At 40.7% G+C, this 15,329-nt stretch overlaps 1 protein-coding gene across 1 annotated transcript in view; it reads left to right on the top strand.

The window, feature by feature from the left end:
* Positions 1–15,329, top strand: part of KIF26B (kinesin family member 26B) — a 472,460-nt gene that overhangs the window by 433,312 nt on the left and 23,819 nt on the right. The gene's annotated exons all lie outside the window — the stretch shown is intronic.

The raw sequence follows: 15,329 nt of genomic DNA, 5'->3' as shown, positions 1-15,329 counted from the left end.
TAGGTGATTCTGTGTTAGTAAAAGACGATTTGCGCTTTTCTGTCTGTTACAGCGTGATGAATGTGCTTACTCCTCTCATAACTTGCTTCTGAGCATGCGCAGGTTTTTAACGTTGTTTTAGCCCACACATGATATTTTTTTACAACCCGAAAAACAAAATAGTTTAAAACGTTGTTAAAAAATGCAGCATGCTCGAAAAAAAAATTGACGTTTTTCGGAAGCCGAAAAATGATGTGAAGCCCACACACGTTTTTTTAATGTCGAAAAATGATCGTGTGTATGCGGCATGAGAGTTTTTTCTTAAGTAAAAGCTGGCAACTTAGAGTGCTTTTGCAAAGTAAATCCTTTTTCTTTATCGTACATCACGGGACGCAGAACAGCCATAATAATTACTATGTGGGCTATATGCCACCTATAGGTGTATGGACCCTGGCAGATCAATCAAACAGGAAGTCCTCCCCTATATAACCCCTCCTACACCGGAAGTTCCTCAGTGTTTTTGCAAGTGTCTGTAAGGTGGTGGTCACTGATGTGATACATGTGCTCTTGAAACATACTTGGAGGTCTGGACAGTTCTATTAAGAATCATGTATTTATATATGCTTAGGTTTGAACTGACCACATATGTGCTTTTTTGCCTTGAACTGCATACATAAAATGCATGAACGGCAAGAATACTAATACATGTTTGCAGGCATACCTAGGTACCTACATAATGGCATACCTGGGTACCTGCAAACTTACATACCTAAGGGGTTACATAGCGGTAAACCAACATTGTTTTAGGCCTGCATTCTTGGAGGACTGTGTATTAGGGTTGGCTAATATAGTTGCTATGTTATACCAGTTAAATGGTTCCAAAAAAGAGAGGTAGCCAGGGGAGGCAGGTGCGCCACTCTCAGGTTCAGTGATCTGGCAGTATCCACATCTCCTTGTGGACAGTGGTGTCAGGTGCATCTGAGCCACCATGGTTTTCGGCATTGCAGTGTTTCCCGACGCATTCATTTTTTGTCAGATGAACTGCAGCCGCATCACCTTGATCATGCCTGATCTCTGTTGATCGAAGCCTAAGCATGATCAAGCCTGGTTAGTATATGGATGGGAGACTGGGGGTTTGCTCCATCTTTAGCCGGCAGAAGCTTGGTAGGTTAGACCTTTGGGCCTTCTGGGTCTGCCACAGAGTTGTCAGTCTTTTGCCTTGCATTTGACTCTTGGAGCAGAAGATATGTGCTCATTATTAAAAAAGAAGAAAGAGAAAAAACTCAACCGGTAGAGGTAGATTTCGGGGTCCATAGTCATCAATGATGCATATCTTCATGTGCTGCTTTTTTTCCAAGCTCTTTAAGGGTTTTTGCAATATCAGTGCAAAGTCGTGTTTTTTTTTGTGACTCTGCTCTTTGGGCTGGCCACAGCGCCGAGGGTTCACAAAGCTCCTCCAGGTCTTTTGTAGATGAACATTATTTCTGTCTGGAACATGAGGATCAAAGCATTGGGTTGCCGGAGGACTCTGTTCCTGGGGCATTGCAGAGCTGAAATTGGCGGTTGATGGTTTTCGGAAACTGGAAAGGTGAAATGCTTCCTTTTAGGAATTTGGAAGAAAATAACCACTAGTGCTAGTCTCTCCAGTTGGTTTGAAGGTGACTACAATACAGTGGACTTGGTCTCCACAGGAGAAAATACTGCCCTGCAATATCTTAACTACTTGCCGACCGCCCACCGTCGTTATACGTCATCACTTTAAAGATGAATATCTCGGTAACGGCAGCAGCTGCTGCCACAATCGAGATATTCATCTCTTCAGTGGGCGGTCCGGTACACGATAACGGCGGTCTCCGCGGCGGATTCGCCGCGAGATCGCCGTTATCGGTGGCGGGAGAGGGGCCCCCCTCCCGCCGCTCTCCCACGCCCTCCGCCGCTTACCGTAGCGGCGGAGGCGATCTGGACCGTTCGGCTGGTGACTGGGGACGAGACTGAAGGAAAAATCTCCTTCACCCGTCCCCATAGCTCTGCTGGGCGGAAGTGACGTCAAAACGTCAGTCCCACCCAGCGTCTTAAAGCAACATTTTTTTTTTTTGTCATTTGAAAAAATGACATTTCCAATTTTTTTTTTTTTTTTGCATTTAAGCCTAAATATGAGATCTGAGGTCTTTTTGACTCCAGATCTCATATATAAGAGGACCTGTCATGCTTTTTCTATTACAAGGGATGTTTACATTCCTTGTAATAGGAATAAAAGTGATAATTTTTTTTTTTTATTTCAGTGTTAAAAATTGTAAAATAAATAAAAATAAATGCGAAAACCCCAAAAAAAATGTTTTAAAGCGCCCCCTCCCGTTGAGCTCGCGCATAGAAGCGAACGTATACGCGAGTAGCGCCCGCATATGAAAACGGTGTTCAAACCACACAAGTGAGGTATCGCCGCGATCGTTAGAGCGAGAGCAATAATTTTAGCCTTAGGCCTACTCTGTAACTCAAAAAATGCAACCTGTAGAATTTTTTAAACGTCGCCTATCGAGATTTTTATGGGTAAAAGTTTGACGCCATGCCACGCGCAGGCGCAATTTTTAAGCGTGACATGTTGGGTATCATTTTACTCGGCGTAACATTATCTTTCACAATATATAAAAAAATTGGGCCAAATGTATTGTTGTCTTATTTTTTAATTTAAAAAAGTGAATTTTTTCCCAAAAAAGTGCGCTTGTAAGGCCGCTGCGCAAATACGGTGTGACAAAAAGTATTGCAATGACTGCCATTTTATTCTCTAGGGTGTTAGAAAAATATATATAATGTTTGGGGGTTTTAAGTAATTTTCTAGCAAAAAAAATGTTTTAGTCTCGTAAACACCGAATCTGAAAAACAGGCCCGGGGCTAAAGTGGTTAAAGGGGTTGTAAAGGAAAACATTTTTTTTCATAATAAGCATCCTTTACCTGCAGACATTCCTCTTTTCACTTCCTCATTGTTCGTTTTTGCTCAGAAGTTGCTCTATTTCTTCTCTGTTCTGTTCACTTCCTGCTTGTCTGATTGTTACTCACCACCATGAAGGGAGGCTTTACTGCGGTGGTCAGTGACGTGCTCGCCCCCTCCTGGGAACTACATCTGTGTGGCAGGAAGCTCTCTGCGTGTTAGAGACTTCAAGGAGGTGTGAATTACTGGGCGTGCCACAATGCATACTGGGAAATGTAGTTCTTACATGAACGAACGCCGCAAACCAGGAAGTGAATGAGAGAACAGAAACTAGAACGCCGGAGGTGATATATATGAAGGAATTTAATAGGTATTTACTCGGTTTTTAACAGAATCATTACACTATTCTGTCTGTCTACCTTGCAGACATTAATTTTAGGCAAACATGTTTTTTCTTTTACAACTCCTTTAAAACTTTTGTCCAGTATACCTGGCTCTGTATAATTAAACAAATCAGTTGTAGATTCAATCTAACAATGCCTCTACGGTGCCACCAGGGCAGCACCAGGAGTTTTGTGGCTCAAGAAGGTGAACCACATTCTGTCTGGGGCAGAACAGGTGCTGTCTCTGTCACCAGTACATATTCCAGTGAAAGAGAAATTACAGAAAGGTTGCCAGGCATCAGCAACTAATGCCGGGACCATGCAGTCCCTACTTCCTGAGACATTTTTGGTCAATCTGCCAATGTTGGGGAACTCTGCAGATGGATCTGCTGGATTCCAAGTTTTACAACGACTTGGACAGGTTGTGTCTGGTACAAGAGTCCCACTGCCAATGGGGGCCAGTTCTCCCTAATTGATGCCTTCCCTCTATTTCAAATACTGCAGCATCTTTGAATTCGGGAGGTGGTAACACTGATAATAGTGTTAGACAAATAAGCCCAAGAGGCCTTGGACACTTCCAGTCCAGCTGGACCTAATGGTCTTGGGTCTTGTTGTCTCTGCACTGTTGAGCGCCTGGAAGCTGGCTTCAGGGAGCTTCAATTACAGGACTTGGAAATATTTTATCCCCGAGGTGAAGCCAGGTAGAGGCACCTACAGATATATGCAATTAGGAGTCTTTTTTCCTTACTCCAATCGATAGGGAAAGGAGATTGGCCTTAAGTACAATTAGGGGTCAAATTTGCCCCATCCATTTTTTTACCAGAAGCCGTTATTTCTCACTCCTTGAATCATGCTTCATACAGGGTGTAACGCAGACAGTTCTGCCTGTCAAGCCACTCTTGTGTCCTTGGGACTTGAATTTGCTCTTGACTTTCCTTGCAGAGGCCACCTTTTGGTGCTTTTGGCACCTTTTTAACAAATTGTTAGTCCTTGACTCGGATGGTGGCTTGTTTGGTTACTATCACCTCAGCAAGTGGAGTGTCAGAGTTGACGGCTCTCTCATGCAAGGAGCCGTTCTTGGTCTCACATCATGATAAGGTGATGTTGCGTCCTCATCTGTCTTTATTGCTTAGAGTGGTTTCTAGTTTTCACTTGAATCAGGACAGTGTCTTGCCTTCTTTTCTAATCCTCAGTTGGCAGGAGTAAGATCGCTGCATACTCTGGAGGTAGTTCAGGCGGTCAGGATTTACTTGAATTGTCAGCACAGGTCAGGAATCCTGGTTTGTGCATCAAGCAGGGACCAGGAAGGACAGGAGGCGTCCAAGTTAACTATTTTTCACTAGATCCGCCAGTTAATTATCCAAGCCTGTGGCTTGAAAGGGCAAGGTCCCTACCCCTTTTTGGTGAGAGCGTTCTCTACCAGGTGTGTGGGGGCGTCTTAGGCCATCTGCTATTAGGGGTCAGTGGCTCTGGTTTTCAAGCCCACTATATGGTCTTTGGTACTTACTGTATTCACAGGATTTTACCAGATGGATATCAAAGCCACGGAGGATGCTGCTTTGGCCACAATATATTATGGGTGACAGAAAAAGTCCTTCTCAGGTGGCAGTTTCTGTGATTGTGTCCCCCTCTCTTCAGGGGCATTTCTTTAAGACATCCCACATAGTAATTATTATAGCTGCTCTGTGTCCTGTAATGTACGATAAAGAAAAATAGATTTTTCCTACAGCTTACCTGTAAAAATCCCTTTCTTGGAGTACATCATGGAACACAGAGGTACCTCCCTCTTTTTTTGGATATTCATTGTTTTGCTACAAAACGGAGGTACTTCCTGTGTAGGAGGGGTTATATGGGGGGGACTTTCTGTTTGATTGATCTGCCAGTGTCCATTCACCTATAGGTAGCGTATAACCCACATAATAAATATTATGGCTGCTCTGTGTCCCGTGATGTATTCCAAGAAAAGGATTTTACAGGTAATCTGTAGGAAAATCCAATGATTGGCTACATGTATAAAACTACAATACAGTAGATGCTAACGTGTTTTGGTTATGCAACCTTCCTCATAGCATACAGGTATGCTGCATAGCCAATATGTGTTAGTTTGTACTATATTGTGTTTTTACATTTGTAGCCAGTAAAGAATTTACTTTGCATGAGCACTCCGAGTTGCCAGTTTTTACTTGAGGACTTTTTGGAGTTGAACATCCAAGCCAGAGCGCTGGTCTCCAGCTCCTGGACTTTAGATACAATAGTAGAGCTTGGGTACATTAATTATCCATATTTCTGAGAGTTTTATTTACCTTTTTGCATTCCCAGTAGTAAGGTAAAGAACTCCCCTCTAACTGCTGCCCCCCCCCCCCCCCCATTCCTAAACACTTTTTTTATTTTTACACGGTCCCTTTAATTTTTTTTACATGTCTTTTATTGCTGTCACAATGAATGTAAACATCCCTTGTGACAGCAATAGTCTCTCCTTTGCAATTAAAAGCATTCAAAACGCCAAGTTTGGCTGTTTTGAATACTGCCTCTTTTTTTATCTGATGTCTTTAAGTCTTCAGTAAACTGGAAGTGATGTCATGACATAGTTTCCGGGTTACTAGATTCTAAACACGATCAAAGCCGTTTCCAGCTTTGTTTGGATCTCCGGTCAGCTGGTGGACGTGTCAGCTGGACGCTCAAGCCTTCCGGTGGGTCAGGAGAGCCCGGGTGGAGCGGCATAATGTGGTGGAAGGGGGGGATGTCCCTTCCTGATGCTTGTGATAACAATTCGAGCGGCTGATTGGCTGCATCTGTTGTGATTACAAAAAACATTACCGGAGTGATGCCTGCAGCTGCAGTGTGAAGTGAAACATTTAGCAGTGGCATTATTACAGCTTCCACCTGATTGTTAGGGTGCCAGTAACCACTGGGTCCTAACAACCAGTGACTCATCTCTCCCCCGACACGGAGATTCTTTTTTTTTTTTTAACAAGAAAATAAAAAATAAAAGCAGGAGATTATAATGCTACTACACTGATCGCTGCTAGCTTTCAGTCCCCATGCTGGGCAGCTGGCCTTCTGTTTTGTGAAAACTGGAGGTTGCTCCCTTGGCATGGACACCATTCAGAGAACACTTTGCATTTTTTTCAGTGAATACAAAGAATTCTCTGATTTTACAAGGTGGGTTGGTGATTTCAACTGCTCAGCACGGGACCTGGAAGCTAGCGCGATCACTGTTATAGCGGTGCTTCAGTGATTTCCAGCTTCCACAAGGATCAGGCAGGTATGGTACATGCATGCTTATATTAGTCCAAGCTGGAATTCAGCATACCTGGAATTCAGTTTGTAAGGTATTATTAGGGATTATTTAAGTGTGCACATTTTAAAGCTGGATTTATATTTTGTTAAACATTTAACACAGGCTTTTCTTTCCTATTTAAAGTCAGTTTTTTTATAAATAATTTTGAATAGAATAATGATGGGTTCAGGTGATAATCAGCTTTTTATTGCTCTCAGGGAGATTCCCCTCAGTAACTACCTATGACACCAGAAAAAGAAAGAATGTGAACATGGTTCACCGGAACCTGGAGGTTCATGCAGCAATAAAAGCAGACTAAAGTTCTAACCTTTCCCCACTGTACTAAATACTGTGTTTTGTTGCCATTTCTGTCCCCATTGGTGAGACATTCCATCATTCCTGTCCCTCTGACTTTATACCAATGAGAAATGTATTCAAACAAAAACAATGGGGCAGATCCACAAAGAGAGTACGCCGGCGTACTTTCAAATTTCCCGCGTCGTATCTTTGTTTTGAATCCTCAAAACAAGATACAACGGCATCTGGGTTGGATCCGACAGGCATACGTCTTCGTACGCCTTCGGATCTTAGATGCAATTCTTCAGCGTCCGCTGGGTCGCGTTCCCATCGTAATCCGCGTCGAGTATGCAAATTAGCTATTTCCGACGATCCACGAACGTACGAGCGGCCGTCGCATTCTTTTACGTCATCTCTAGTCGGCTTTTTCCGGCGTATAGTTAAAGCTGCTATATGGTGGCGTACTCAATGTTAAGTATGGCCGTCGTTCCCGCGTATAATTTAAAAAAATTTATTTTGTTTGCGTAAGTCGTCCGTGAATCAGGCTGGACGTCAAAACAATGACGTCAAAACGTCAAAACAATGACGTCCTTGCGACGTCATTTAGCGCAATGCACGGCAGGAAATTTAGGGACGGCGCATGCGCAGTTCGTTTGGCGCGGGGACGCACTTCATTTAAATAAAACACGCCCCCTACTCGCCGCATTTGAATTGCGCGCCATTACGCCGCAAGAGATACACTACGCCGTAACTTACGGCGCAAATTCTTTGTTGATTCAAAGCTGGGAACAATAAGTTACAGCGGCGTAGCATAGCTCACATACGCTGCGCCCATGCAATTGTTTGTGAATCTGCCCCAATGAGTGCAGTAAAAGCCTGTGAAAGATTCTTCCCCAAAAAGGAAAAATTGCTTGGAGTTTATTATAACATGTTAATATAAAATTTTAATTACAAATATGGCTTTCCATAAAACCTTGCAAGCATAGTGGGATGTACAAAATCATGAATACACAATTTAATTCTATAAGTAGACTAATTTCAGAAAATGCATGATTTGATCTGGCAGCGAGAGGGTTGTAAATTGACATCTAATGATCAATTGATGCATGCTGTTCAAATGATGCCTTAGTTTCAAAACACTTTAATGATAATTAGGCAGTATATAATTAGGCAGAACAGTTAGCCTGGGACACCAGATGGAAACTTCCATTTGATCCTCACTGTTCTTTATTGCCAATATAGAGATAAGTACAGCAAAATGGCACACAACCTATGCTAAGCTTGTAGGATGTTAGTGTTAATTAGGCTTATTCAAAGCAGCATAGGGAACATAGTCCAAAGTATAGTACCTTTAGCAATCAATGAAAATCTTACACCGATGTAGCTTAAGTAATGTTAATTTTGCTGAATGTTACTGTTATTTTTAATGAAGCTGGTATGTTTGTTATCTTGGCAATAGAAAATAATGTAATGGTCAGATAACTGGTCACTTAAAAAGTGGCTATGGTCTATGGTCATTTGAAATGTTTAATTTAATGAAAATGCATACATATGTATATGCATGGTTTGTCTTTGATTGCTTACATGTGTTTGTTTTAGTAGGATTACCACATGCATTAGATATTTGCTATGAGCACAGCACTACAGTGTAAGATCATGACAGTTAGGGCACAGTGGTTTCATTACATATCTGCTCAGTTTATTATTATGTGCCAGAGGACAGCCATGGTAGTGTATCACACCCATGAGCACTGTTGCTGACATCACCAGTAGAGAAATTGATTAGAACACCAGATGGCAACCATAAAATTGGAGCTGTATGCTATATTAGTAATCAATATCGTACAAGAAAAGGGGTATGAGAAAGTAACCTTGGATATACAGTAATTAGACAATAAAATTGATTATGCTGACTGAAGGGATACTGTACTCTGCACACATTATGATTTAGAAATTTGTAATTTGTAGGTAATTTTTCATTTAAAATATGAAAGGCAGGACTTTCCTTCTGTGGAAATCAGTATAGCTCAGAGCCATTACATTTCTAGGGATTGCAACAGAGCATCTCTATAGTAGATTCACTGGTTGCCAAAGGTTTTCTGATTATTATCTGCCTTGGAGGTTCTTAACCTATGGAGGGGAACCCAAAACACAAATTACTGTATTGTACCATGAAGTCAATATTGAGGATATTTCAATATTACTTACGGTATACTTAGCCACTTTGACCAAAGCATAATGTCTGCATGCATTTTTATATTTTTCTTGTGTGGAGTTGTCATTTTGAGTATTACAGAGCCAGAGATTCATTAACTTCCCTTATTAATAATTCATAATTTGCCAAAGAGCAGGCACTACAATTTTCTTTTACTATTGAGAAAGTCTCTTGCTGTATGCCTTGGAGCCTCTCCGTGTCTGGGGCATGCTTTAAACTGTTCCTAACTGTTCAGTAACAGCGCTGTATATGAGCAAGACACTGTCTTGTAATAGTGGTCATCTACAGTGCCTTGCGAAAGTATTCGGCCCCCTTGAACTTTGCAACCTTTTGCCACATTTCAGGCTTCAAACATAAAGATATAAAACTGTAATTGTTTTTGAAGAATCAACAACAAGTGGGACACAATCATGAAGTGGAACAAAATTTATTGGATATTTCAAACTTTTTTAACAAATAAAAAACTGAAAAATTGGGCGTGCAAAATTATTCAGCCCCTTTACTTTCAGCTCATCACCCTGAACACACCATCCCCACTGTCAAACATGGTGGTGGCAGCATCATGGTTTGGGCCTGCTTTTCTTCAGCAGGGACAGGGAAGATGGTTAAAATTGAGGGGAAGGTGGATGGAGCCAAATACAGGACCATTCTGGAAGAAAACCTGATGGAGTCTGCAAAAGACCTGAGACTGGGACGGAGATTTGTCTTCCAACAAGACAATGATCCAAAACATAAAGCAAAATCTACAATGGAATGGTTCACAAATAAACATATCCAGGTGTTAGAATGGCCAAGTCAAAGTCCAGACCTGAATCCAATCGAGAATCTGTGGAAAGAACTGAAAACTGCTGTGCACAAACACTCTCCATCCAACCTCACTGAGCTTGAGCGGTTTTGCAAGGAGAAATGGGCAAAAATTTCAGTCTCTCGATGTGCAAAACTGATAGAGACATACCCCAAGCGACTTACAGCTGTAATCGCAGAAAAAGGTGGCGCTACAAAATATTAACTTAAGGGGGCTGAATAATTTTGCATGTCCTATTTTTTAGTTTTTTATTTGTTAAAAAAGTTTGAAATATCCAATTTAGTTCCACTTCATGATTGTGTCCCACTTGTTGTTGATTCTTCAAAAAAAAAAGACAGTTTTATATCTTTATGTTTGAAGCCTGAAATGTGGCAAAAGGTCGCAAAGTTCAAGGGGGCCGAATACTTTCGCAAGGCACTGTATATGTCAGAGAGAGAGAGAGACCAATAAAGCCTTGTGAACCAGAGACAGGCATATAAAAGTGGAGTATATGTGTTTGGAAGTTTATGAGACACTGTCCTGTGTGTGGGAGAGACTCTCTACAGTAAGCGTGACCCTGTATCTTATAGAAAGAGAGAGACAGAAACTAAGTGAGTGTCCTGCAGTTTATCCATCAAGCTTAGCTGCATAGGAAATTTTCTGTTGTTTTCTGACGGCCTACAGAGGAGTATTGGAGCTCCATAGGTGACAACACAAATCACAAGACGAGGCTAAAGGACTCCTGATTGACATGCAGAGAAGAGGAGAAACTTCCCTCCTCTGCATGGTAGGTGAGATGTCCAATAAACGAATATGTCCCTGGCCAGGCCTCAAGCAGATTACTGTCACTTCATCCAGAATATGTCTCTGGGATATTATATTCTAAAAGCCTACTGAAAAATGTATAGTGTTAGTCACAGGTAGTCTTATGTAGCCCAACTATGGTATGAGTGACCCATTACTATTGTGAAAATTTGAGCACTGATGGAGACACTTTGATACAACTTTTATTCAGAAACATAATTCATGCTTGACTTTTCAACATCACTTTAACCTGCAGGGTAACTGTTTATGTATCAGCTTTTCATCTGGTTTTCGAGCCTATGTGGAACTTAGGTACAGTGGCTTATGTAGCATTTTTTCATCAAGGAAACATTACCTATCTGTACACCCGTTTTGATTCACTTAGCAAAGATTGCTTAGGCTGTATGTCAAGCCAATAGCTTTTTCTTAGTTTTGGTTAGAGTATGAAATGTTTAACCTCCCTGGCGGTATGATTATTTCAGATTTTAGGTGCTGAAAGCAGTACCATTATTTTGCAAGGAAATTTGGTGTTTTACATTGTAGGCCTGTAAATCTTAGGAATAACTCACTTAAATCTGTCCGAACAAGAGTCTAGTAGACATCTCGGGTATGAAAAAGTTTGAAAAACAAAATCATAAATTATAATATAATAAATAATTATAAAAAATAATAATATAATTCTAATAAAAATTATTCAATAATGTAATAAACTCAAAATCACAGAAATTTGCTCAGTTGCACAATTGTCGCTGTCATTACTTTTATTTTTTTATGATGAATTTCCCCACAAATCGCTATCGCTCAATTCTGCAAGTGATTATAATTTATTATCGCTGTTTTCTAGCTGGTCTAAAATCACTTCTGACATAAAGGGACACTTTTGGTTGCTATGGACAATCTACAGTTTGCAGGCAGAAAGAACAGTTTTTATTATATAAAAGTGCATGTAGGACACTGGGAAGACCACTAGGGGAAAAGGGTGTGTATTTTTTTACATACAGTACTGTAATCTGTAACATTACTGTATACTGTATGTATTGTGTTTATTTACTTTTTTAAATTTGGTGCCGTTCTCCGCCCCCGTGCGTCGTAATGTCGCAGGGAACGGAGCTCGGCGGCACACAGGGACACTGTGAATCGAGCGAGGAGACCCCGCTCGATCACACAGCAGAGAGGCATCGCAGGATCCAGGGACAAGGTAAGTAAACCATGCCTGTGGCTGCTGCGCGGCGATCCAGAGTCTGGCTCGGGGTTACCGCTTTTGGTGCTGAAATTCCACCCCGAGCCAGACTCTGGAATACCGCCCGGGGGGGTTAAACCCCTTCAGTTTTCCACTGCTATCCGGTGCTCAATTTAAGAAGTTTACCCAGATTTCCTATACTTTTGACAACATTATACTAGACAGTAAATGAAGGTAAATCAACAGCAAAACAGGCAGAAATTAAAATAATTTCCAAGTTTTTTATTTCTGTGTCCCTGTCTAGTAAGACACCAGGATAAGAAAGTGGGGATACATCTCTTTAACTGAGCCAATTAGAAGTTAAAAACTGACAGGAGTTCAAATCCTTCTCTACACTAAAACTAAAAAATAACCTTTTGCCATGATATACATTCTAAGTTAAAAAAATCCATAAAAAAATGTTTAGTTTAGTTTAGCAATTCTGTTACAGTGATTTTTTATACAGTATAAAAAGTAAGTATAGCTCTGCTTAATGTTCAGTGCTTTACAATAATGAAGAAATTCCAGGACCATTTGACCTCAAGATTTCTATACAGATGCACCTCCACCTAGCAGAGAGGGGACTCAAAACAGCTCACTGAGGTAAATAATCGATTAATTTTGCAAAGGAATTTTGACTTTGCAGAGGATTTTTCATTAGCCTAATGAGAGTATTGCAAATTCACATTACAAGGAATACCCAACTATGTGTTAGGGGGGAAAAAACAGCATTTTTGCTTGCACATGATTGGATGATGAAAGTCAGCAGAGCCACCTTATTCACTGAACTAAGGGAAGTGACAAATCCCTTGAACCCCAACGATTGCCAGGGATCTTTGGGAACATCAAGACAAATCTAGTTTCAGAGAACATTCCTATCCTTTTGTTGGCCCCTAGATTGGTTTGGAGTTCATAAATAGCTTGTGGTATTGTAGCCTTTATGTTTGCTTTTAATTACTATGATAGGAAATACATCAGTCAGTTGCAGCTAGCAAAAACAATTATAGTTCTTTCTGGGTTTTTTTTGTAGCATGTTTGCTATATTAGCAGCCACAAGAGGCCTGTTATATCATATCAAAGCACTCTTATCTTATCTTTTTTTTTCAAAGTAATTTAGCTCCTGTATCAGGTGATCTCAGAGGCTGAGGATAGTTCAGCTATGAGAATGATGCCCCATGGCAGTATGATGATCAGGGGTTAAAGAAGACAACTCCCATAACCTATCCTTTTAAAAATTGGATTTCTTTCATTACACCTAATCATAAAAAAGGGCACGTTGTATGAAAGGATCACATCATTGTTATTGATGTTCAGCACCCCTGAGTCTTGTATCCTAAGACCCACAATTCATAGGGCTCCAAAGAATATGTCAGTAAAGATATGCTCATTTCAGGTCATGAAACCTTGTCCAGTTTATTTATAGGTATTGTGTCCAGAAACAGCTTCTGTCAGATGTGATAAGCATAGTTCAGCAATATTCCCAGCTTGGAGGCAGTAGAGAAAATCACACTGAATTTCAAGGATTCTATTAATGTTTTAATATAAATTCGTAGCCACTAACAAAAATGGCAACTGGTACTCATCCACACAACGCATTTTTAATTTTTTTTTTCTATAGTTCCTGGGTCACTCTGTAATTGAAACAGCAGCCAACTTTTGTCATAGGAAGCCTCTATAGTTAATAGTAAAGCACGAGATGGAAGAGCCAGGGCTAACTATAGAACCTGAGATTTCTATCACAGAATGGACCAGGTTCACAGGATACCAGGGCATTCTGCAGGAGAACTTAACTGGAATACTGGCACCTGGCAGTTAATGTTGTTTAATGTAAATGTCAGAAAATATGTTTAATATATTGCTAAGCAAACAAAATTCTCCAATTCTTTACTTCCTTAAATCAAAGGTGCCTCGACAGTGAATGTGAATAATATTAATATAGATTCCTATTGTTATACTAACCATACACAGAAACAAATAACAAGTCTAAAATACTCTTATAAATAAAAAAATCCTTTAGGCCGGATTCACACTTGTGCGGTGCGAATTTCAGATCTCTTATCTCTGCAGAGAGATAAGAGAACTGTTCAGCAGATCAGCTCCGTTTTAGATGCGAATTTGGAGACCTGGGCGAGGGGAGGGGGAGCGGAGAAGTGTATTGAGCTGAATGAGAGAAATCCTGAAGAGAAATGAACACATGTGCAAATCAGATGCGTACCCATAGAAGATAATGAGCATGAATTTGCACCTGAGCCGCACCGCAATGCCTAGAAAACGCACATGTTTTTTCGGCAATGCGCAGTGCGAATGCATCACACATATGTGAACCAGCCTCATTGAAAACAATGTATTTTATAATGTTATGCAAATTAAATGCGGTTTAAGCCGCAACCAATTTGCATAGGTGTGAACCCGGCCTCAAGGTATTCTGGTGACTAGATCAACTGCATACGTAGTTCTTGTTGGTTCTGATGTAGTTATTGGTGCATCGGTTTCAGGAGGATTATAGCTTCTTCCAGGACACAGATGTTTTTTTCTTTAACAAAAGTTAAGGAGTTCTAAATAATTGTGTATTATTTTGGATTATCCAAAACAACTTTGGTACCTTACTTCTCTTGGACAGTGTATGGTTCCAGTTCATAGGAAAGAGATAGGTTGACAGAATGGTCCCTTTGGAACGGTACTTTTTTTCTTGTTGGAGGACACTAGGCTTATGCCGCATACACACGGTCGGAATTTCCGATGGAAAAAGTCAGACGGGATTTTTTTATCGGGTATTCCGATCGTGTGTATGCCCCATCAGACTTTCCAACGGACTTAGAAATAGGACATGGAAATTCCGTTAGTCTGTATGGAATTACGACGGAGAAAAAAACACATGCTCGGAAACAATTTGACACAAGCTCGGAAACATTGAACGTAATTTTTCTAGGCTCGTCGTAGTGTTGTACGTCACAGCGGAATTTGGTGTGTATGCAAGATAGCTTGAGCGGAATTCCATCGGAAAAACCTGTCCGAGTTTATTCCAACTGAAAAAACGGTCGTGTGTATGCCTGCAGGTTGCTGCCCGTGAAACTTCTTGCTATTATCAACTGTAGCAATAGAAGGTTGGTCTACAATGCCTGGCAACTTGATCCTAGGCTTATGACCACAAAAGGTTTCTGCAGGACCTAGCCTTATCGGTGCATAAGACGTTGTCTAGCACACAAAAAGGAACTGCTATCATTACTTTTTTTTCTTTACCTTTTTATGGCTTTCAACAAAGTCCTGTTTTGGCATTCCACCTTTCTATTAGCTTATGGCTTACTTGGTGTATTATGGTGATACAAAATGCAGTTTGGTGCCAAATATCCCTGACATGTTTGTGAACAGTAAAACTGTGATCCATTATCACTTACTGTGACTTTATGAAGTCTGAGAAGTGGTACTGCACTTTAACTGCTTG

This window comes from Rana temporaria, chromosome 4 (genome assembly GCF_905171775.1).
Source record: "Rana temporaria chromosome 4, aRanTem1.1, whole genome shotgun sequence".
NCBI lineage: Eukaryota > Metazoa > Chordata > Amphibia > Anura > Ranidae > Rana > Rana temporaria.
This window is presented reverse-complemented; position numbering and strand designations above follow the sequence as displayed.